The 25,224-nt window shown below is 43.1% G+C and overlaps 2 long non-coding RNA genes across 24 annotated transcripts in view; one reads left to right on the plus strand and one right to left on the minus strand.

Annotated features, from left to right (window-relative positions):
- The window catches only part of LOC140608127 (uncharacterized), a 172,463-nt gene that overhangs the window by 109,256 nt on the left and 37,983 nt on the right, over window positions 1–25,224 (plus strand). For 2 of the 23 annotated variants that reach the window (XR_012010130.1, XR_012010138.1), the window contains one exon: window positions 10,287–12,062. The exons of 17 other annotated variants lie outside the window; for them this stretch is intronic. This is a non-coding gene — a long non-coding RNA (uncharacterized lncRNA). Of the gene's footprint in view, window positions 1–304; window positions 12,071–21,450; window positions 21,655–25,224 lie in introns of those variants that run through there. 4 more of the 23 variants (XR_012010132.1, XR_012010139.1, XR_012010140.1 and 1 more) reach the window with 3 other exon arrangements.
- On the minus strand, window positions 10,301–24,125 carry LOC140608129 (uncharacterized). The gene is made up of 4 exons (XR_012010146.1): window positions 23,772–24,125; window positions 23,516–23,602; window positions 11,206–11,307; window positions 10,301–10,744 (listed from the first exon to the last, which is right to left on the minus strand). It is a non-coding gene; the product is annotated as an uncharacterized lncRNA (long non-coding RNA).

Raw genomic sequence — 25,224 nt, forward strand, 5'->3', positions numbered from 1 at the left:
GGTGAACCACAGTCTCTTCCACATCCCACTACCCTGAGTTCTGAAACTGGATTGTCAGTTCTCCTCTTGCTCCACCCCCACCTACCATCCTGAAGATGTAGATGCTGGAAACTGGAGGATATCAATTGACCTCACAGAACCCCCTGGAAATTGCATTTCTAAAATAAATACTGCTAACCAAGGGAGGCTAAGTTTGCAAACAAATTCAGCTTTCCAAGAAATATCATATTTATTTATTTTTTATCCACTCCAGCACTGCACAATGATTCCAAAATTTAATCTTTGTGCCTTTCTGACCTACCAGGATCATACAAGGAGCCAACATGGCCTTCTGAAGTCCTAGTGCCTGGTACTCCCTAGCCCATGCCAGGGGCGGAAGAAGCCAATTATTACTGGGGCCAGCATCCCCATTTCCTGGACTCAAGCCCTCTGAGAACTCTCCACAACCATTTCTGCCCAAGGTCTCATTGCTAAGGCTGGATGTGGACAGAGAGGAGGTGAGGCTGCCGTGACTCAGCAGACCCACCCATCTCCACCAGCACCCCAGTCTCAGGATCGCTCCCCCTCCCTCTCAGCTTTCACTTGCACACCCCAAAATCCTTATCTCTCTCTGCTGCCTCAGGAGTTCACAGTCAAGCGTCCCTAAACGACCTACTTTCTTAGAACGAGAAAGCTGGGATAGAATAAGTGACGCACAACAGAGTCTCATTCAAGTGCATTCTTCTATTGCAGCACAAAGCACAAATATTATCCTAATCCATTATCTTGACATACAAGCTTTGTGTGTTGCTTACTAATCGTTCTCATGAATACTAAATGCAGCAACATAATTCTGGTGAACTGAGGATCCTGGTTCTTAAGGTTCTACTTAATCATGCTTTGAAGTGCTTTGTTTTCAGTGCACAGCTGAGAACCCTGACTGTTTATACTATCCAGCTAGCAGAAAAAGCTGATCTTGTTTATTGAAGAGTGACAAATGTTACCGATGTCTGATTTGGGGGCAGATATGTCAGAAATGTATGTGTCTGTTTATGCACCTGGATGCATCTCCTCAAAATGTGGGATTTCGGCAGAAGCAGCTTTGGCGGTCCTCCACGTCCAGTCCTCATGGCCGACTACCAAGAGTCTCACCCATCCGGTTCTTGTAAGGATGGGACCGTGACTGCCAGCAATTGGAGATGGTTGGGCTCTTGCCTCCTGGCACCACAGTAAGTGCACACACATACGTGCACCCAGGACTGATGGTGGGAAGATAGGGACGGGGTGGAGGACAGCGGGGAATGCAGGCCCTATACTCATCCCACCTTATCAAACAATATCATGACTCCAGTTCATAGACTTTAATAATCTCCAAACCAGATTCATATGCATTATCTCTTTTGATCCTCACAAGGACCCAGGAAGACAAAAATGACAGCTTCCTTACCCAGGAAGCATCCATGATAGGCTAAATAATTGACCTGCCTGAGGTCACTCAGAATGTGAGGGAACTACACAAAAACGTGGCTGTCCCAATTGGCAGGTAAAAAAATGCTTCTCTTACATAAAACCCATCACAGTTGAGAGAGCATTTTTTCTTTCATTCTTTTTTTCTTTCTTTTCTTTTTCTTTTCTTTCTTTCTTTTCTTTCTTTCTTTCTTTCTTTCTTTCTCTTTCTTTCTTTCTTTTTCTTTCTTTCTTTCTTCCTTTTTCTTTCTTTTTTTAAGAAAGCATTTTCATATCTATTACATCATTTACTCCTCTCTCCCAAAACTAGGAAAGCAGGATGATCACTTTTTGGGGAACAAAATGTCAAACTGATGATTTGCTCAGAGTGACAGAAACAGCTACTAAACAAAAGAAGGATCTTTGGTCTTCAAATCCTTTGCTCCTTCCCCTATCTCCTAGCTGCCTTTCCATGAGCCCTTTTGGCCTATTCCTTTGTCAGTCGGCAGCCAAAAGCATCATCCCCCAGAATCGGGAGGAGTGCTTGGTATCAAGTATGTGTGCACCAGGCACACAAGTATGCACCAGGCACTGGGCTCATTTTGAGAATTCAAGAACGAAGGAGAGATGATCCCTGGCGGGGTTCCAGGAGCAGCGGGGGAGACAGACTGGTGAACAAACAATATGCTATCAGCAGTTAGTGCTGGGACAGTGGCGTGCACAGGTGCTCTGCATATTCAAGGTGGGGGAGATGCGTTCTTCCCACCCAGGTGGAGGGTGGAGGTGATACTGGAACTCTCCACGGTCTTACCCAAACACAGGAATTAGCTTACATGCAACATCAAAGCTGAAAGGGCAAAAACTTACCTCTAGCAGCTTATTGAGACTAATGAAAATCATGGGGTGGGAAAGAGATCAACTAGACTACTGATCTTTTCTATTCTTAACACTTTGGTTGAAATTGCCCTGAGTCGTGCTTAGAACACTGGATATTTCTTGGAGCCGTAACAGGTAAAAATCCTCAGCAGCCAAGTTGTTTATCTAACTTCATCCCGGAATGTGTGCCATGGTTGCCAATATATCCTGAGTAAGGAAAATGAAACGGCCAAATTTAGTAGCAGATGACAAGTGTCAGGTCCAGGCGTTTCCGAGAAGCTTAAGAAAGCCCGTCCTGTTTACTGAAAGTCTGAACCTCCTTTCCCAAAGCCTGTCCTTCTCACAAGGATGAGGGGAGTGCTCACACCCTCACACCCGAGCTGTTACATCCTGCAGCTTTCAGAAGAGGAAATCAGACCCGCCTGCCTCAGGGGTGCCCGTGGGGATGCTGGGCAGCCCTGAGCCAGCTGAGAGGCTGGCATCATGAATGAGCACCCCAAATAGTTATGAAAAGAAAGCCAAGACGGTATAGGTGTTACATGTTTCCACAGCACCCTGCCTCACTTCCTAAGCCCGGGCACCTTTTCCTAATGGAACACCCACAAGCCTAGTGACCGCAACCTAAGGAGAATGGCTTTGGTTCTTAAATTCTTGCCAGCAGGAAGGAGTAGAAAGCTGCCTCTAGACTGTGACTTCCCGAACAAGTCCAGGTGTTAATATTTTAAACAGCAGAGTCAGTGATCTTCTTGGTACTCATCTACTATTAGAGTAAGCTTTCTCCTACAGGCGCTGGAAAATCCTTTGCATTTTGAATCTTTTTTTAAAGTTGTGGCTTGCTTAGGTTATGCTTTTTGTGACATTTGTTGAGTTAGGACCCGGACCACAACATTGTCTCCTACACTCTCTAGAAGGGATCATTCCCTTCTCACCGTTTGGCTGGCCTCCCCAGGGTTACACCCACACAGGCCAGCAATCTAATTTCCATCTGGTCAACCCCAGGAGCTATTTTGGGTTTGGCCTGCTTTTAATCCACTTTTCCTGCCAATGCAGGCTCAGCCCCTCCACTCTCCAGGGACCCTTTCCTCTAAGGAAACATTTGAAAAATACAGACTTTCCAGAGGACAAAAACCAATGCCCATCTCAGCTCAGAGTGCTGCCAGGAGGTGCTAAGTACTACCCTAAAACCCTTCTAGGGAGAGACTGAAAGGCAGGAGCTGGCCTCTCCATCCTCAGCTCTCAGGGCTTTGCACCTCCTCCTCCTTTCTGCTCCCAGCCTTTGGCTCCCTCCTGCAATCTCCCCTTAGTGCACCTTGCTACGTGTCTGACCTTGGCTCATGTTTTATTTACTCTGTGCCTGCCTGGAGCGCACGCACGTTTGTCTAGCTAATTCCTGCTGGCCCATCAGGCCTCTTTCTGTCTCCAAGGTGGCTCAGGTACTCCTCCTCCACACTCTTGTAGACCCCGCCTCGGTGGGGCTGTGACCCCAACCTTACAGAGCTGGACCTTTCGCTTGTCTGTCCTCGACCCCCTCGTGCCAAACTGTAAACTCCTTATGGTCACCACTGTGCTTCTCTAGCCCCTGCCCGCTAAGTGCCAGGCCCCTATGCCTTTGCTGAATTAAATTTAACGGAGCTAGAAAAGTATTGGCAGGACAAAATGAGAGACAGGAAGGAGGACTGGAGAAAGAGAAAAGAAAAACCAGCATTTGGTGCAAAGCAAGAAGGCACCTCCAAACTCCGCCTCAATTATCATGCTTGACCTCACATAGGGACTAACAGCAAGGATGAATCAGACAGAAACGATGATACTATCTCTCGCCTCTGCTGCCTAGAGAAAGGGTCCCCACGTTCATTGTCTCCAGGGGCCAAGTTAGGTAACATCAGTGTGAAGAAGTGGGCCAGGTATCAACCAGCAGGGAGCAAGGGAGCCATAGAAGCACTCAGGAGAGACCCCCACCGGACCAGACATTGCAAATCCAAACAGCGTGGGCCACGCAGAGCCAGCCTGTGGATCCAGTGTAGGCTCAGATGGCCAGAGCAAGAAGTACAGAGCTCTGTGTTACAAAGGACAAGCCTAGAAACAGAATCCGTTTCCCCTTATTTTTCTATATTTTACTTGTTTAAAATGCACTTGAAGGTGTTCTTTGTAGGGGTATTCTAACTACATGGAGCTACCATTTAACACGCTGTTTCTATGGGGGAATGTAGTTCAGGTTCTAACTCTAACTGTGAGGACTGCACTAGCACCTTCTCTTTGGTGATGACAGCGTCCATTGTATCAACATCTGAGGGACAGAACTCCCAACAGGGAGACAATCCTGGGCCCTGGAAGCTTGGGTTCTCTCCATACCTCTGGATCCATCTCTGTATTTCCCCTCATACTTGACACTGCAGACATACCAAAGTATCCACCGGAGCCACTTTATCCCCAACCCCTTACCCACCGTGTGTCATCTATGCTCTCTGCCTCACCTCCACCTGGCTCTCTTCTCTCCATCCTCGGGGATGCTTTCCCGAACCCTCCCCCAGCTAAGTTGACTGACTCTCCAAATGCTTCCACAGCACTTGACTTCCCCCAGCGTGGTGAGTATCCACACTGGAATGTAACTGGCATTTGCGGTAGGCATCCTCACTACACTGGCAAGGGCAGGGCATGGCTGTATCCCCAACACCCATCCAGTGTCACACACTTAGTGGCCAAGGCTTGGTGAATGAACAAGTGAATCAATGAAAGAATAAATGGACAAAGTGGATACAGCACACTCTCCAGCTAAATCTCCGACCAGGTATTTTCAAACAGATCATATAACACACTGTCCTATCAAAGGACAGGAACAAATAAATCTTGAATCTGAAATACCCCATACCTGCACATTTCACCTTCACAATAACCTCCATGAGATAGGTATTACCATTTTCCCTTTACAAAAAAAAAAAAAAAATGTAAATCGAAGATCAGAGATACTGAATAACTCGCCGAACATCACACAGCAGTAAATGGCCGAAGCCCAAACTCCAGCCCCAATTTACTGACCATAAAACCTGTGTTTTCCCACCATACCATACTGGTCGGAGGTTGGGACATCATCAATATAGAGGATAATTGTGCTGCTGCTACCATTCCTAACTTTAATATTCTAGGTTGAATCAACTCTTTGAAGATGTCAATTCCCAGATCAGATTCTGGATCACAGCTGTTAGGATTAGGCAAATTGGTCTTTAACTTTGGGTAGAAACTTCATTTCAGTAGCCTGGGATTTCTACCAGCATTGAGCATTCCCTCTACCTGCTGTCCTGGACCTGCCTCTCCCATTTCCCATTCTCATTTAGCATATTTTAAAAACCATTAACAGACAGCCTCAAGCCAGATCCCCAAATCTTCCTAATTAAGATACCAGGGCAGGCACCTGGGAGGCTTAGTGGTTGAGCATCTGTCTGCCTTTGGTCAGGGTCCTGGGATCGAGTCCCACATCAGGCTTCCCACAGGGCATCTGCTTCTCCCTCTGCCTGTGTCTCTGCCTCTCTCTATGTGTGTCTCTCATGAATAAATAAATAAAATCTTTAAAAAATATATATATATATAAGGGCAATATTTATCATCATATTTTGGTCAATATAAGTAAGAGAGAGACAGAGACAGGCAGCAAGAGAGAAACTGAAAGAAAAAAGCAGAGTCGTAAACAATAGGCTCTTAAAATAACACTATTCGGGAGAGGTGTAATAATGACGCACATCACTAGAGAAGGGAACAAAATGGAGGAAGCTCCCTGGCGTCTTTGTGCCTTATGAAATTACTGATGAAAACAATTCTTAAAGTCACGTAGTATTAAGTGACAAGTAGTTTAACTACGATAGCATGAGTCAACTACTGCATATTCTGTTCTATTTTAGCATTGAATCCTAAGATGATTCAGGCTAGTCCTGTCCTTTCCCAAACCGATTTAAAATCACATCTTCATGTAAGACAAGAGGTACAATCACTGGACTGCAACCCAAGTGGCAGCCAGTCTTCACGAGATTCCAGCTCAGGATCTATAAAACCCCAAGACAGCTGCATGGAAAGGACCCAGGGCTGTTCACACTGGCTGAGGCGGTCTTTGAAAATGGGCCAGCAAGGCTCACGGAGAAAGAAAGCAGACCTTTTCAGAACTCAGCAACACAGTGACATAGGAAAGGAACAAGGGCTGCCCTGTTGAATTTTGCAAATATGAATTTTATCACACTTATGAAAACAGGTCCGGGTACAGCCTATGCCACCTATCAGCTCATTGAGTTTGTTTTGGGGGAGAGGCAGTTTTATGCCTACCCTCTATTAGGCAGAAGGGTCATAAAGAAGCAAGGATCCTGGACGGCAAATTCAGTGGTGTTTTCAAGAGGGGAATGGCAACACACAGTGGGAGAGAGAGGGGTTGTCTCTACCAACTGGCGTACAAAAATGGACTTATGCCACAGGGCTCCAGATAAACTACCCATTACTCAAAACAAGAGGAAGTCTTTTATAAGAGAAATATTTAGAGTTGGAGAGCCATAGTCCCAGAAAGAAAATGTCTTAAATGAAACTTTATGTCTTTGTAGCTTTGCACTCTCAGATCCGCAAATACTTCATCACTATTTTCTTTCTTCTACTCCACAATCTCACTATCCCTCTGCAAGGTTAGGGGAAGTCAAATTGTTGCCCATTCTGCAGCCGCTCAAGAAAATACATTATACTAAGCAAAAGGAGCCAGTCACAAGAAGTCCCACGCCATATGGTTCCATCCACATGAAATGTCCAGAGTTGGCAAATCTGTAGAGGCAGAAAGTAGATTATTGGTGTTTAGGGCTGAGGGGGTGGGGCATGATAGCTAAAAGGTATGGAGTTTCTTTTTGGGATAGCGAAATGTGCTAAAATTATTTGTGGTGATGGTTCTACTCTGAATATACTTGTATATAGTATACTTGAAAATTGCACATTTCAAATAGGTGAGTTGTATGGTATGTGAACAAATTATAAAGAGAGAAAGAGAGAAAAAGGAAGAAAAAATTAAAGGAAGAAGGAAAGGAAGGAGAAATGAAAGGAAGTAAAGAAAGAGAAAACACAGGAGCCCAAAGGCAGGACAAGTAGTATATAATTGCCTCTGCTCAGCCTAGAATCTAAATTCTCTGCTTCCTTTTAGTGTGAGCGTCCCCCACCCTCTCCCTCCCACTATACACATTGACACATACCAAAACCTATACTCCAACCATCCCAAAGAATTTACGTTTCCACTTGAACTCTATGCAGTTCTATTCCTTTGAGTTTTGCACAAGCTCCTCTCTACCTTGAATGCCTACCTACCATTTCCCACCAAAGGAGCTCCCCTTCATCCTTCAAGAGGGCTTCAAATGCCACACCCTTCAGGATGTCTCTCCTGGCCTCCACTGGTTGTTGTTAATGGCTCCTCCTCTTCACCTCTGGAGGACCCATGGCATCCATACTATATATAGTAGGGCATTTGTTACAAGGTACTACAACCTATTTCAATGTACATGGCATCCCCAATGAGACCACGAACTCATGAAAGATACTATATTTTATTCATCTTGGTATTGACAGATGCCTGAAACAGTGCCTGTCATACAGAAGACATCTAATAAATATTTGCCAAGTGACCCAATAGCATGGAGATGTGATACCCCCAGATGCAGGTCATGGAAAGATAACCAGAAATGATCCCTAATTCCCAAGGACAGTGGAAACATTAATGGTTTCTCAAAGAAAGTGTCTGGGTGCCTAAGTCCACCCCAAGTGAGAATCCTGCCCACAGAACTACAGGGACCCTTCTGATGCTTGGGCGGGATCCATATCAGGAGGAAGAACGCAAATGGAAGGCAGAGTGTGCGGTTAGAGAAAGACGAAAAGAGCTGTGAATGCCAGTAGAACCACAAAACAAGCCTTGGGGTAGCAAGCACAATAACAAAGGAGTTTGCGGAATGTTTTCTGGGGAAACCAAACTCCATAGAGACTGCTTGATCAGAATTGTGTTTAAAATGAAATCTAAGCACTTGCTGATAGCAAGTCTAGAAGTTTCTATACATAAAACAAGCATCCTGAACAAAAGAAGCAGCCAAACTAGCGCTGACAAGAAAGGACAAGAAAGGGGTGTGAAACATAGCAGAGGTCAACGTAGCCTGAGAGAAGAGGCTAAGAAGTCAGAGCGCAAGTTTCTACATAAAACCAGAAAGCTATTAATGATATCTGTGGATTTTTATGTATTTATGGTGATGATAATGGGTAGATTTCCTAAATGTAAGCTCATTCATTCTGAAAAGTCATTATATTGGCCTCATAGAATCCTGAGTTGAAGATGTCCCTCTAGGTCTGATCAAATACGGACAGAGCTTGTTAACTCCTGTGCAATACTAGGAGCTGCAGAAGCTTCTAAAGAAAAGAAGCCATTCTAGAGTTACTGTTAACTTGACCTTATTTATGAGTTAACCTTATTATATTGCTATTTAAAAATATACCAATAAAAATGTAGATATGAATTCCTTATGCTTGTAGCTCTAATATAATATGAAAAGCAACACAAGTTTACAAATTAAATGGAAACTACCTCAAAGGTCAATAAAATTCAAATTAACAACATTAAATTAATGACACCAATAACATTGTTTTGTTGAAATCACTTCGCAGCACAAATGCGACGCTGGCATCATTACGATGCTGGCATTTTTGAGTGTGGCATGCCTGTGCCACCCTGTGCCATGGGATGACTCAATTCTCCCACCACTTTTCTTGGTTTAATTTGGTGCTACACCTCCATTCATGCAAAGCTTCAAGATGGCATTTGCCCTTCACTGGAGTGAATATAGTCATAACTGTGGGTGCTCAAATTGTACCAGCAGGCTTGCAATAAGTTCATCATCCAGTTGCTCCAACTATTAAATTAAATGCATAATTTTAAATTATTGTCGTATTATAAAGGTTAGACTACTATAAATTATTTCTACATAGAACCTGTGGATTCCTCTTGAGAAACAGTCTGTTAGATGAACCACCTACCCCGGCAGCATTCTCCTATCTATGGAACCAGTCTGATCACTCTTTGGGCCCAATGAAAGACAGACCACTCCAGTCCCCAGAAATCTTAAGACACCGTAGTTCCCTGCCCAAGATAGTGTCAGTATTTAGAGCAATACAAAGAAATGGATACTTTCACAATGAGTTTTCCTCCAGAAGTTACTGGTGGAGGGAAGAATTCCCAGAAAGGCAAAGGGCAGAGAGGATGACCCACCTCCCTCCCCAACAAATCCTCCCCAGGGCAGCTTCTCTCCCAGCTGAGATCACCTCCTCTGACCCCAGTCTCCATTGGCCACATGTGGCTGTGTCTCCCAGGAGTCTGAGCGGCCAGTTAACAAAGCTCTGTCAATCCATTAGTTGTTTTTCAACTCGCTTGTCTTGTTTTTGTTTGTTCTTTGTTATTGTTTAGCTATGGTAAAATACATATAATATATGACTGACCCTCTTAAATACTTTTAAGTGTGCGGTTAGGTAGTGTTAAATATATTCGCATTGTTGTACAGCCAATTTCTAGAAATTTTTCAACTTGGTAAACAAACTTTATACTCATTAAGCTATAACATCCCATTTCCCCCATCCCCCTGACCCATGGAAACCACCATTCTACTTTCTGTCTCTGAATTTGACTACTCTAGAGGCCTCATATAGTGGATTCATACAATATTCATCCTTTTGTGATAGGCTTACTTCACTTAACAGAATATCTTCAAAGTTCATCCATGTTGTATACAGCCCTGAATTTCCTTCCTTTTTATGGCTGAAGAATCCATTGTATGTATAAACTACGTGTTGTTTATCAGTACATCCACAGTTGGACTTTAGGTTGCTTCTACCTTTCGGCTATTATGAATAGTGTTGCCATGAACATGGGTGTATCTTATTTTACTTTTTACTGAACTGACTGGTTATTTGGATTCTAACATATTAACCTCTGAATTTTCTAGATTTCTCAATCTCCTTTCAAACCTGAGAAGAACTTGCCTCTGAGATTTGGTACTTTTTTTTTTTTCTTCAGTGTACGATTTCATATGCTTTCTGCCTCCAGGCATGGGCACAAAGCTTCATGGATGACAGGTTGTAATGGCTAGACTCCAGAACATCCTGCAGGAACACGTAAATGTGTGCATTGACAATGATGTTTGAATCAACTTCCCAGAGGAGGAGAACTAAGAGGGGTGTTATTCTCAGCCATCAGCCACAGGGTGTCACCTCGATGTGGTAAGATTCTGGTGTATCCTCAGGGCCCTGCAATGGAGCTTTGAGAAGCCTCCTCTCTCACCAGCCTTCCATTCCAGGGATTTCACAAATGCTTCAGTGGAAGCTACTGTCTTAGAAGTGATGAAGGCAACCCAAAGTAAGCTGAAATTGTAGGTGGAGGCTGTCATTCATCATGACGTCTTTCCTGTGAGTGACACATGAAATGTGCTATTACTTCTGGAGGAACACTTAGAATGCCACTCTCTAATGGCTCACACACACACACACACACACACACACACCACAGAAATCAGGCCGCTAATGTCTACAGCCTGCTGATGTGAAATCCATCCTCCCAGACTCAGAAGCCTTACAGAAGTTCATCTTAACACAGATCTAGTTTCTCCTGGTTGAAGAAAATAATTCCCATGGGGCATATTTGTTCCCCACACCACATGAGAATCTGTGTTTTCACAAAAGAGGAAATAGAGGTGTCTTCCCTCTCTGGGTCAACAGCTGGGCGAGGAACCTCGGGCTTTCCCAGTGGCCAGCTGGTCTTCCCTCTGTGCACACCTGGTACCAGGTGGCAGAAAGAACTCACAGGAGGCTAAGGGGTAAAAGATGGAAGAGTCAGCTTTCTTAGTAAACTTCTTAGATGATACTCACCTGCTGGAGGTGAGGAGGGAGCAAGGGGCAGAGGATTGAGCCCCAGGCTGAGAACACTAATGGAAGTCCTGGATTCCCGGGTGGGCCGCTTCCTCCTTTTACCTAAATTGTGAAGCTGATGTGAAGGCCACACATAATTTGTGACAGTATTTTGTAAAGGCTAACATGCTTTACAAGTGGAAGGCATTGTTACTTTATAAAAATAAATAAATAAATTTAATAAAAATAATTTCCTGCTTTGAAACATTTGGTTCACAATTTTAATGGCTGCAAGGTAAAATTTGGTTTTAGGAGTGAGCAAACGATTCTGCAAACCACCAGCCACATTCCCCCAGGCCTGAATCCTGTCCAGGATCAAAGGGCTGCTTTAAGATCAAAAGACTCTGCAATCCAGAAACCAAGCCTGGATCTGCCTCACCCTAGTGCTCCTAGAGGGGACCAACTCCACAAAACAGTAAATATTCCCTCCTCTTTGTTCCCAAGCGAGCTCAGTTTCCACTTCTTTTTTTTTTTTTTTTTTTTCACCTGCATGACTTACTTATTTTATTACTAGAGGTTTGGACCTGTTAATCCCTATCCCTATTTCACCCATCCCCTCACTTTCCTTGCCCTCTAGTAACCACCAGTCTGTTCTCTGTATTCACGAGTCTGTTTCTGTTATTTTGTTTGTTCATTTGTTTTGTATTTTAGATTGCACGAAGAAGTGAGATCATATGGTATTTATCTTTCTCTGTCTGACTTCACTTAGCATAATACCCTCTAGGTCCATCCATGTTGTATATGCAAATGGCAAGAGCTTATTCTTTTTTTATGGCTGATATGATTCTAATATATATATATATATATATATATATATATATATATATATATATATACACCACCCCTCTTTATTCTTTCATCTATTTGATGGACACTTGGGTTACCTCCATATCTTGGCTATTGTCAATGATACTGCAATAAATATAAGTGTATGTATCTTTTTGAATCAGTGTTTTTGTTTTCTTTGGGTAAATACTCAATAGTGGAATTACTGGATCATATAATATTTCTATTTTAAATTGTTTGAGGTATCTCTATACTGTTTTCCACAGTGATTACATCAATTTACATTCTCACCAACAGTGCACAAGGGTTCCCTTTTCTACGCATCCTTGCCAACACTTGGTATTGTCTTTTTGATACTGGCCATTCTAACTGGTATAAAGTGTTCTCTCACTGTGGTTTTTATTTGCATTGCCCTGATGATTAGTGATGTTGAGCATTTTTTCATGTGTCTGTTGGTTCTGTATGTCTTCTTTGGCAAAATGTCTATTCAGGTCCTCTGCCTATTTTTAATTGGATTATTGGGGGGGGGTGGTGTTGAATTATAAAAGTTCTTTATATATATTGGATATCAACCCCTTATTTATTATTTGCAAAATATCTTCTCCCATTCAGTAGGTTGCCTTTTTGTTTGTATGGAACCACAAAATTACCCTGAATAGCCAAAACAATCTTGAAAAAGAACAAAGCTGGGGGTATCATAGTCCCAGATTTCAAGATATACTCCCAAGCAATAGTAATCAAAGCAGTATGGTACTGGCCCACAAAGAGACACATAGATCAATGGAACACGATAGAAAGCCCATAAATAAATCCACACTTATATGGTACTAATCTACAACAAAGGAGATAAGAATATACAATGGAAAGAAGATAGTCTCTTTTATAAATACTGTTGGAAAAACTGGACTGCTACATGCAAAAGAATGAAATTGGACCACTTTCTTACACCCTACACAAAAATTAACTCAAAATGAATTAAAGATCTAAATGTGAGACCTGAAACCATAAAACTCCTCAAGAAAACTCAAATAGTAATCTCTTGGATACTGGCCTTAGCAACATATTTATGGATGCCTCCTCACGCAAGGGAAACAAAAGCAAAAATAAACTATTGAGACTACACCAAAATAAAAGCTTTTTCACAGCAAAGGAAACCATCAAAAAACAATAGTTTCCACTTTTATCCCCTTCCATACCCAGGAAGCAATGAATGCTCACAGTGCTTGCTCAGGGCAAAGTCAGAAAGGAGCAGGAGAGCAGGACAGACAGATGACCAGACAGATGACCTAACCCACTCAGTGGTGGGCACAGAAGTAAGTCCTCTTTGCCTTATACAGATTTCTCAAAATGACCAATGGAAATATCAAAGGAAATGATCAACATAACAGGAAGTATCACCATTAGAAGGAAATATAAGTGTGCCTTTCCTGTTTAGTGTAAACCTCTAATGATAAAAATTCTATTAAAAGTAAGTTTGCAGAAGATCTCTGTTTAGGACACATTTCCATCCCTCTCTTTCTCTCCCCCATCACAATGGCCTCTACTTCTCTCAGAATAATGAAAATCTTAGTGGTTTCTTCCAGTTACTCATTATTCATTCCCCATCTCCTTCTCCCTCCTCTACCCTCCAGCCCCTTTCTTAGCTCAGCTCTTACCTGGACTATGACACAAGACTTAGACAGCCATCCCACTCTGATCCATCTTCTAGTCTGCAGTTAGATGCCATTGAAGTATGTCACCCTCAACATAAAACCATTCCATGGCTTTCCATCATGATAAAACAGAGTTAAGCTCTTTGCTTGTCTTACTGGTCCTGCATGAACTGACCTCTCCCCTTCTAAATTCCTCTTCTGCCTCTTCCTGCCTCACTATTCATGCTCTAATCTTGCTAAAGCACTTGTAGCTCCTAACAAGCATTGTGTGATTTCAAGTTTCCTTGCTGTTGCTCACACTCTTTCCTCAGCCTGGAGTTTCTGTCCATCCTTTGTTAACATAGCTATCCTTTACACACCTTTCAACACTCAGCTCAGCTTCCATCACCTCTTGAAGACTTCCCAGAAGCTCCAGGTTAGGCTGAGTGCCCTCCTCCATACCCCTAATGCATCCTCTGCATACCTCTTCTTTGGCCATAGGTGTGTTATAAGCCATGTATAGGCCTGTTTCCCCAATAAAAACTGTAAGCTCTTAATGGGAGGAACTGTTCCCTATGTTTATTTGCCTCCAAAGCATCTAGCACTGTGCTTAGAAAATAGTAAATGTTTGTTTAAAAAGCACTAGTTACTTCCTATTGTGACTAGCATGGAACCACGTTGCAGTAGATGCCCAGTGGATGTCTGTAGAACTTGTTTTCTGGGGTGGAAGGCAGAGAAGAGCATGGTAGACCTTTCATCAGAATCCCAGATGATGGAGAGGTGTGAGGCTCCATTGCTTTTCCTAAATACTTTCCCCAAGTATGGCACCTTTTCAACAATCATGACATGATAGTTGAGAAGCTTGTGATAAACAGACATTAGAGGAAGCAGTGCAAAATACCTGGTTGAAACACCAAGGACCTGGCTATGAGGTGTGAAACAAAGATAGTTTAAAGCAAGGACCCTTTTTCCTGTACTCTGTGCCAGACCAACCTTTTTACCTCAGCCTGTCACCTCTTCTCTCAATCCTCAGACGTTAAAACCTGCCACACATCTGTATTTTGGGTTTCAAGGTTTTGTTTGCTCATATTCTATTCTGCCATAGAATCCCCATTTCCGCACCCTCCAATTCATTTTCCCTAAAGCCACATTGCACTACTACCCATTTTGAAGTGTCTATGAAACTCTTTCTTATCATGTCTTTGTTAGAATGGGCATTCCTTCTTTGTGTTTCATCATCCTAGAACCCAAAATCATTGCACATTTGATATATATACTCATTGTTCACCTATCTGTCTCTCCTACGAGGACTAGAAAGTACTTGAGGCCAAGATATATGTACCTTTATGTCAATAAACCTAGGCCAATGTCTGATTCATACAGCTGACTGATTGGACTTTCTCATATAAAGAAAGCAGAATCCTGAAAGAATAGGTACACTCTGGTGGTGGTGAAGGGGAAGTAATCGGGAGCCAAAAGAATGGATCAAGCCTCCTGTGAGTTGATGTGATAATGCCTAGCAGTGGTATTAGGCATTGAGGTCACTTGAGGATGGGAAGAGAGAATGGGGAAATAATTCCCAATAGACTGAAAAATACTTTACCATGGTGGTACCCATGCCTCAGGCCCCTTACCTGCCCAGTCAGGAATCTTCCTGGGAGTTCCAGAAAATTCTAGAACCTAAAAGAATTACATATGCAGCTATTATATTTGTGTTTGGGCCTGTCAGTTTGGCGTCCCATTTTAATGGAAACCCCACACCAGTTAAGACCACAGCTTTTGTGTGACTTTAATTCCAGCAGCCCCTACAGAATGCTTCCTGAGGTACCCAGAGAATGTTTGATGACTTGTAGACCATGTTCTTTGACATTAAAATAGTCTGTAAACATGGGAGTGGCTTCAAATGAATTTTGACTAAGTCTTAGGAAAACAGCCTCAGTCAGATTGTATTCATTTAGTTTTTTGTTCACATTCCACCGCCTCTGACATGTCACAGCCTCTTCCTAAATAGGCTTCTAGAAGTCAGGAGCACATTTACATGGGAAAGAGTGCTGACTGAAGAGGCTGAGCACCACACTAGCTAAAGTGTCCCAATGGCACTTCCCAATGGGAGTCTTGTTTTCATACTAATATTTTGTGCATTTTAAAGTCAGCTCCGTCGTACATACAACTACCACTTCCTCATCCATAAATCAGTTGGGGTCAAGCTAATTAATACAACAGAACTATAGTCGTCTCATCTAAAACAAACACTATAAGAAACAAAGAAACCAGAATAAGAGAGTCCAGACTTGCCAGAGGAGCTCATATGCTCAACAGTTAATAGCAGAAGAACCTGTAAGAGGCATAAAGATGCAAAAGTATAATTGTAACACACATAAAATGATAGCCAATGCCTCTTGAACATCTGTTAGGTGCCAGGCACTTTTTAGACATTATCTCATTCAACTACACATAACCCTACAGGATAAACGTTATTAATCCCATTTCACAAATTAGAAAATTGGACTCTCAAAGAAGCCAAGTATTTGGGCCAAGATTTCTCAGTTGGGAAGTAAGGGAGCCAAGATACAAACTCAAGTCTTATTGATTTCAATTCAGTGCCCATTAGGCTGTGCCAACCATTTCACACACACATAGGAAACCAAGAAGAGTGTCCTCTCCACCAGGGCACAGTCAGAAAACAGGAACTTCACTAGTATTTTATCAGAGACAATCTACTACAGAGAATTGTTTAAACAGGTACTGGGGGACTGAAAAGGCAAGCAGGGAACCCCAAGGTGACAAAAGCTAGCAACTGCAGAAAGTAGCCAACAAACCTCTCTAGAGCTGCAGGAACACAAGAGAGGGGACTGGGCGGTGCCAGACCCTGGAAGCTTGGAGAGAGGCCTGGGGAGCTAGGCCTGGGACTTCTGAGGAGGGGGAACTGCCTGTGTGGGGCTGGTCCCTCAGAGCATGCAAGTGCTATGGGACTGCTTTGGGGAATTCTGAAAGATGCTGGAAACTGCAACTGACTAGAACCTTGCTGTTTCCAGAGTGAAAACTCACTGATGGAGATGCTGATAGGAAAAGCAAGCAAACAGAAAGGGCAAGTAACTCCTCCTCTCTTTGCATCACCCTACCTCCCTGGAATGTCGATAATTGGCAAAGGAGACATGTAGTCAGCAAAGCTCCAGCCAATGGAAGAATACAGCAGGTTTAGAGCTGAGAGAATTGTCTCCTAACCAGCACGAGTGGGTTCTGTGGAAGCCCCAATGCAAGTGATTGGGAGTATGGGAGATAATAATGATCACTAGAGTAATATCAGCTGCCATTAGTGAGTGTCTACTATGTGACGTTCACTGTGTTCCATCCTTTCCACACATTGACTCCTTTGGTCTCTGCAACCTATGAAGTAGGTACTATTGTTTTTCCAATTTTGCTCATGCAGAAACTAATATTTAGAGATGCTAAGAGCCCTGCAAAAGGTTAGGAAGAAGAGGGGCCACAACTCAAAACCAGGTCTCTCTGGATGCTAAAACCCTGCTTTAACCACTCATATTTGTTTGCTAGGGCTGCCATAACAAATTCCCACAAATTGAATGGCCTAAAACAAGAAAATTTTATTCTCTTAGAGTTGGAGGCCAGAAGTCCCAAAATCGAGGTGTTTGCAGGGCATGCTCACTTTGAAATCTGTAGGACTGTGTTTTCCCTCTTAATCTCTTATAAGGACACTTGTCACCAGATTTAGGGTAGACTCAGGTAATCTAGGATAATCTCATCTAAAGATTTTTAATTATATCTACAAAGATGCTTTTTCCAAATAAGGTCACATTTGCAGGCTAGGATGTAGACATTTCATTTTAGGGGCCACAATTCAACCACTACACCACCATACCATGTAAAATTACTCCTTCACTTTTGAAAATCATGTTCCCAAACTATTTAGAATGCAATCTGTATTCTCGTACCATTTTCAGATTTCAAAACAATGTTTTGTGCTGTCTGTAGTACTTTTAATATTTGATGCTCCTGTTCCTTTAAGCTTTTCTCCCTTCCTAAAAACATCTTCTGCAGCTCCTGTCATCTGGAACAGCCACCCTGTATGTCTTTGCCTCATCAACTCTTGATCTCATTTCAAATCTCATCTTCAAATTTCCTCCCTCTTCTCTTCTCTCTCCTTGACTGCTTTCTTCAACTTGACTTTTGTTCTCACTGGTTTGGCAATCCCAGAACTCAGTGGACACACCTGGTCAAAGGAGTATTATTTTAGATGAGAGTTTTTCCAACCACAGGGTGAAGGCTCCCAAACTTTTCATCACTGGATCCAACAAAAGATAGGTGTCTCTTCTTGGTATTCCCATGACAGTGTCTCTTCTTGGTTGGAAGGATTGAGTGATCCATTTTGCAATTCACCTGGTTGAGGACATAGTTTAAAAATTTATGTACCTTGGAGATATGCTTTTTATGTGAGCATGAAGGGCAAAAAGATTTCTCAAGGCATGAAGACACGGGGAAAGAAAGGTGTATCATGCCCTTTTGCTAAATAAAATATGTGAGCTAAGGGCCCCTTATTGCATCAAAATTAATGAAATGTATTTCATATGCCTGGTTTAAAAGAATAAAAATACAAGATGCCTTTCTCTCTCATGGAAATATGTCAGACTCACCTTTATTAAAGTCTGACATATTTGCTAGTGAATATTTCCAGCATTCCAAGCCACTATATCCTTTAAATTTAATTCTGAAGTTCATAAATTTTGCTTCCTAAAAGGAAAGAAGATGAATATTAGAAAGCAAAATCTTGAAACTCATCCAGGGTTTTTGTTCAAGTGTCTCAATATCAAAATCATCACTATCTGTTTAAAATTTAATTTTCAAAAAGTATTTCCTGCCTCCACAGACATGGTATTGATGTGACTGCACTGTTTTTTCCTCTTTCCTCACAACATTCTTGGAAACATTTCTTCTGCAGGTGGGGTATGTTTTTGGCATTCATCAAGGTAATTCCTTGCATTTCATTTATTTTCCTCAAGTTCTTTCTTATCTGTGAGTTCATATTTTACTTTAAAAAAAAAGCAATAGATGGAAAAAGCAAATGGATTTCTTCAGACATGCCACTTCTTCCCTTCTTTATGACCAGGAAAAGACCAAATCCTGCCTCTTCCCTCATTCTTCTTGGTATAATTGATGGAAAAGTCATTATGCATTTGATACCTCTTCTCAAGTATTTGAGCTAGTAAGAGTAATCCTTACCAAGTTTGTCTGCCTCATAGAGTTACTCTACAACTGTGTCTTTTGTGGGTTTGGAGGGGGAAAGGTACAAGTATTCAAGAGAGTCACGAAGAGGAAGCCTTCCTGGGAAACTCCTGCCCAGCAGATGACTATGGCTCCAAGTATCTTCCAGGATGTTCGACAAATGTCTGTTGGCAGAATTAATGATAGTAAGATGTATAAGCCTTTCATTTTTAGGAAATACTACAGGCTCATGAGAAAAGGCAGGAAGATATGGGTGGATAACTATTGGCAGGAAAATGGGACAAGGTGGCGTAGCCATAGGTTTTATTTAGGTTTTTGTTATATTTAAGGAATTCCCAGAGTTTCATCCAGGCATCTCTGATCAAACACACAGAGAAGAGAAAGCCATGTGAAGATGGAGGCAGAGGTGGGGGTGATGTAGCTACCGAGGCAAGGAACGCCAAGAGCCACCAGAAGCTCAGAGAGAGAATAAAACAGATTCTCCCTCGGAGCCTTCAGGAAGAAGCCCCCTTGCCGACACCTTAATTTCAGCCTCGTAGCCTTGAGAACTGTGAAAGAATACATTTCTGTTGTTTTAAGCCACCCACACTGTGGTTATTTGTTATGGTAGCCCTAGCAAACTAATATAGACTCTTGCCCAGAGGGTGAGAAAGTGTCTGGTTTAATGAGTACCAAGGGATGTGGATTTATTAGGACTTCTAATGGATTTAATACAATTTCTTGAAAAAAAATATAATGAACACCAATTATGTGCCAGTCCCTGTTCTCTGCTTTTAGTCCAGTGGAAGCCATAAACCAATAATCATGCTGGCAAATGCCTAATTACAAAGGAGATGAGTGCTCTGGAGGGAAGGATCGGGTTTTATGAGTGAACACAATGAAGGAAACCAAGCCTGACTGAGGAGTCAGCAGGAGTTCTCTGAGGACAAGGCTGGGAATGCACAGGACTAGAGGAGAATAGGGTTGTGGCCCTCTTCTTCCCATTCACCACTGAGTGGACGATGGGTGCTTTTCTGGTCAAAGCGAATGTACCTTTCCATGCTTTAAATGGTGTTTTGTGAGCTTCCTGACACCTCAGTGGCTTCCTAAACAGAGTTTGGGATTACTGATCTGAATAAAAGATAGTAGAAAAAGGGTTCACACTTTTTTTTTTAGCCAGTAGATTCAATCCCCTCCTGCATCTTCATCATCATCTGCCCTCAATGCTCAATGGCTTCCTCGACTATTAAGAGATGTGATAGAGGTGGAGGGAAGATGAGTTTTACATTCAAGTAAACTTAGAAGTTTATTTAACAAAAAAAGATTTTTTTTTCTGTAAAACTTCTTACAGCCTCTCATATGCTGGTTTGCACTGTGCAGCTCCACACGAGTGATATGATATGCAACATCCCCTACATCTTTGAACCCAGAATCCTTTCATCACAGAGCAGCTTACGGGATTAGCATTCCGTGTAACACATTTTGAGAAACGCTGCCTCAGGGCAACTGTTGAGCTCCACAAATCGTTGATTTTCATTTTCCTTTCTCTTCCTTCCAAAGTGCCTTGGACAGAACTGAGCATCCTAGTCCCAGGAGATCTTGTCCAAGATAGCTAGACCTCCAGGTTGGTCCTCACTGGAACACGAGGAGATGTGGCCACATCCACAAATGAAAGACACCTTCTAGGTGGTAAATGTAAAAGGAACAAGCCCAGGCTGGACCCTTGTGCCTGCTGACTGCTTGTTCCTCCATACCCCCTTGACCATGTACTCTTGACTACTACTCTTGTAAACAGAGGGCCCACACAGGTGTTGGTAAAAATATGGATATTCAATAGGATCCAGTGACTGGACATTCCCTTAGCATAAGACAAACCAGTCTCCAGGCAGAGTGGCCTGCGATTGACACCTGTGTTCTGTGTGATCTAAAATCTCTTAGCTTCGTTCTGTTGCATTCTGGGATATACAATTACAAGCATTGAAGTCAAAGAAGCAAAAAGGATTAAACAATTCCATGACCATAGCAGTAGATACACACTATTAAATGTCCTGGATCCATTTCAGTTCCCCTAATAGTCTCTCAAATGTCCTCATTTCCAGACACACACTGTTAGTGACTCATCACTCTTTTGCACTTTCTAATAAGTCATAGAACTTCCTTGTGCTGTAAGGAGAACTTACGGGAGAAGCAGCTTTATTGCTGTTGTATATTCAAGGCATTTGACCATAAAGTGCTGCAGAATCCTTGTGTGTGTGTGTGTGTGTGTGTGTGTGTGTGTGTGTGTATTTAGAGTCCTATGCCGGAGCAGGCTAGTCTAACAACGAAGGTTGTTAGACTACAAGGAGCATTCGCCAAGTCAGGAGTCCACCCGAAGATTAGAGATTGTTGCAGCTTCTTACATTAAAACTTGAGCAGCCCAGGCTTCCTCAGAGAAAACATGCTGCTTATTTAAGGGTAGCTTGGTATAGCAGGAAAGATGGGGAGTGGAGGTTCAGATCTTGGAGGTGCAGCTGATGGTTGCATATAGCCAGGTGTCACTGGGCAACTCACTCTTCTTTTTTTTTTTTTTAAGATTTTATTTATGTATTCATAGAGACACAGAGAGAGAGAGAGAGGCAGAAGCAGGCTCCATGCAGGGAGCCCAACGTGGGACTCGATCCAGGGTCCCCAGGATCAAACCCCGGGCTGCAGGCGGCGCTAAACCGCTGTGCCACCGGGGCTGCCCCAGCAACTCACTCTTCTGTAAAATAGAGATGGAGACACCTTCCTGGCAGGATATTTGTCAGGCATGAAGATAAACATGCAAAATCCTTGGAACAAAATAGATACTCAGAACACAGAAGCTATTAAACCTCCCCTATATTTATTGCATCTTATTTGCAAGCTAAGCCCACATCCCCCCACCCCATATACTGCCTTTACCTCCACTAATTCAAGGCTTTCTACTGAGGGGAAGTCAGTAGAGTAGCCAGGGTCATCGGAAGTTGCCTTATTGGGCTTTACCCTCTGCATGGTTCATTCATTCATTCATTCATTCATTTAGAAAGTATTTCTTGAGCACCTAGCACATGCCATGCACTAGATCTGATTGCTTTCCAGCATCACCAATGCCCACTGATAACCAGACGCACCTGCCCCCTTACATTCTCTTTTCTTCCCTGTTCCCAGGTGCATGCTCAACCCTGAACTTCCCTTAGGTCTCCTGAGACAGTTGTACAGACTGCACTACACAACTTTCAGGGCAGCCTCCACAGCATACTTCTGCTTTCTTGCTTGTCCTCCCTGCCTACATACACCTAAAGAATCTTTCTGAGGTTATGCTAATAAGCATAATTAGCACAATAAAATTTAAGAAGCAGACAAGGAACTATAGGGAGGGGAACAAAAACTCCCATCTGAGTGTGAGACCTGGCTCCTCCCATCACATAGCTCAGCATTCTGGCTTGGAGGTCACAGGCCGTGTTAACAGTATTCATGGCTACAATCCCAAGTATTTGCATTTTCCTTTAATGCTCAAGGGAATCTTATGGAAAATGTTATTTCCATTTTACCAGTGAAGAAAAAAGATCCAAAGGAATTCAGTAATTTGCCCAAGGTTTCAGAGGCAATGAGTAGCTGAGCTAGGACCAAAACTCAGTTCTAACTCCCACGCCTGTTTCCTCATGAGGTTGGTGGTCCAGCAATGCTGTCCAATAGAAATTTGTGTGATAATAGAAATTTTCATATCTATATTGTTTAATATGGCAGCCACCAGCCCATTGTGGTTATTAAGCGCTTGCAGCTAGTGCAACCAAGGACCTAAACATTGTTCTTTTAGTTTATTTTAATTAATTTAAACGTAAATAAACCACAGGTGACTAGTGGCTACCATATTGGACAATGCAGGTAGGGCTGTAGTGCTAAGCCTGAGCTACGCTGAGAGGGTTTCTGGGTCAGTCACCATGTCTTTCCATAGGCTCCATTCCCCAGAGCCATCCCTTCCCCATTCCAAGTCCCAGGCCCAAATGAACTCATTTGGGAATGACTGTCAAGTGTCCCCAGAACCTTTGAAGAAGGAAATGACCCTAAAGATGGTCAGAACTCACAGGCTACCCAAATGGCTTGATAAGACCTGGGGTCAGGAGGGCCAGGCCACCTGATGATCACCCACAACCCCCTTGGGGCCTTACTTTTCCCCATGAGTCCCATACCTCTAGGCCACAGCTTTGAAGTCAAAGACAAATTCACCACTGGAAATTAAGTAACCAGCTACCTCCCTGGGTCCTAAAGGGAGAAGATCCCAAGAATGAGAGACAGACTCTGAGAGAGAAAGAAAAAGCAAAGTGGCATCGCCTAGGGAGAGAAGTACAGATGAGAAGTCCCCAGTGGAATCCAGTCCAGTCTTATTTTATTTGGCCAATAAAAACCATTAGAAAAAATAGTTAAATTAACCAGATTTCCAATATTCAAACATAGTGAGAATTCAAATAAAAACTAGTTTTCCCACTCCTCCCAGAACCTTGGGGCCCCTGTAATGCCCAGTTTCCTTAGTATCAGTCACCCAGGGCAGGAGCAGCTGCCCTGTTGAGATGGACCAGAAGTTGCTCAGTCCTCTGCGGCCCCCACCGCTGGTTCCCCACACATCCTTCTGTACTCACCTGGCTGACCTGGCTACTATCTGCACCATTTGTGGTTTGGATCCCAAAGCAGAGTGCAGTCCTGGGCAAGGCACCTCTGTGGGGGGCCTGGGAGAACATGATGGGGTATCTTGTATCTGGAGGCCCAGGGGGTGCCATGGGGTAGAAGATGAAGAAAGGGCACTCAGAGTCAGGGAAGGAGGCAAGGAGGGAGGGAGACAGCTAGAGCACACTAAAATGAAATGCCACCACCTCCACACCCTGCCTCCCCCCTCACCTGCACCGAAGTGTGCCAGACGTTTCTTGGTATCTTTGGTTTCTCGGAACGTCTCGATCTCCAGCCCCCAAAGCTTTTTCCCTCTACTTTTTTACAGCACCTGGATCAGTGCCAACCACACAGAAAGAACTCGAGAAACTTCAGTTGCTCCCAATAAAGTGCACTCAATTCAGAATGCCTCCATCAGACCCCCACCCCAGTTGTCGCTCCCAACTGTCATTATCCCTCCTGAGTGCTTCTGGGTGCTCTGCCCTGCGTAAGCTCACACTAGAGCTCTGTAGTCACCCCCCACTGAGAGGGGTCTCTTACCTCAGGCCTCTGCCCCCTGTGGCTGACCCACCCACGTAACAGCACAACAGAGGAAGCAGTTCCCTCAACGTGGTCCTGGAAGCTAGACCAGACAGTGGTATCAAAGCTGTGACCCACCCCATGATTCTAATGCTTTGCCTCTCCTTCTTTTAGTAGTATGGCCTGTTCACTTGAGATTTTTCTCCAGAAGGAGAGGAGGGAATCTGGGAAGGTCACCAGGCGATAAGCTCTTGGGAAAGGGGAACTATGCATCTTCATTTGTCTGTCCCTTGCTTTGGCAGAGTCTCTGGCACAGAGTAGCATTTCTCCAAGTAAAGCTCTGAGCAAGGAAAAGTGTGAATAGAAGGAGGAAGAAACCCTAGACTAAAGAGAGGCTCAAGGATGTAGGTTCAAGCACCGCTGTACCTTTCTCTACCCACGTTAGCTAATTCACAGAACCTGAGCTTCTCCTTCCTGACCTGGGAAAAATAAACAATAATATGTACCCTGTTGTTGGTTGGTGCAACCCTTAGGTAGTCAGAATGTCACCTGGCAGGAAAAAGCATAAAGATTTTTAAGAATAGGAGCTCAGTGATCCCAACCCTGGGATATTGTTTTAAGAAACTAATTCAGCAGCAACAGTGCTATTCCATGCATCAAGAAGATTATATGGAATTACAGTCAATAATGGGATATTTAATGTTCTCTAGCTATTCCCGACAGGGGAATAGTTACCTCTGTATGGCATTAAAGCATGATAAACGATTTTTCACTAATAAAAATTCACATATATGAAGATGATCTAAATACACAGACTCTATCATCCTTAATGCTACTATTCTTTTGAAAACAAAATCTGTTCATATTGCTGCTCTACTTAAAACTATTCAATGGCCAAAAATTCAGGAGGTGGCTTGCTGAGTTCATGTTTATGCAATGTGAGAGACTGCCAAGCCATTTCCCAGAGCAGATGTACCATTTTACTTTCCCACCAGCAGTGTCTGAGAGTTCCAGTTTCTCCAACATCCTCGCCAGTACTTATTATGGTCAGTCTCTTTAATTTTAGGGATGCCGATAGGTGTTTATTGGTATCTTACTGTGGTTTTAATTCACATCTCCTGATGACCAAGGATGTGAAACGTCTTTTCGTGTTTCGTGTCCTACT

This window comes from Canis lupus, chromosome 17 (assembly GCF_048164855.1).
Source record: "Canis lupus baileyi chromosome 17, mCanLup2.hap1, whole genome shotgun sequence".
Classification (NCBI taxonomy): domain Eukaryota; kingdom Metazoa; phylum Chordata; class Mammalia; order Carnivora; family Canidae; genus Canis; species Canis lupus.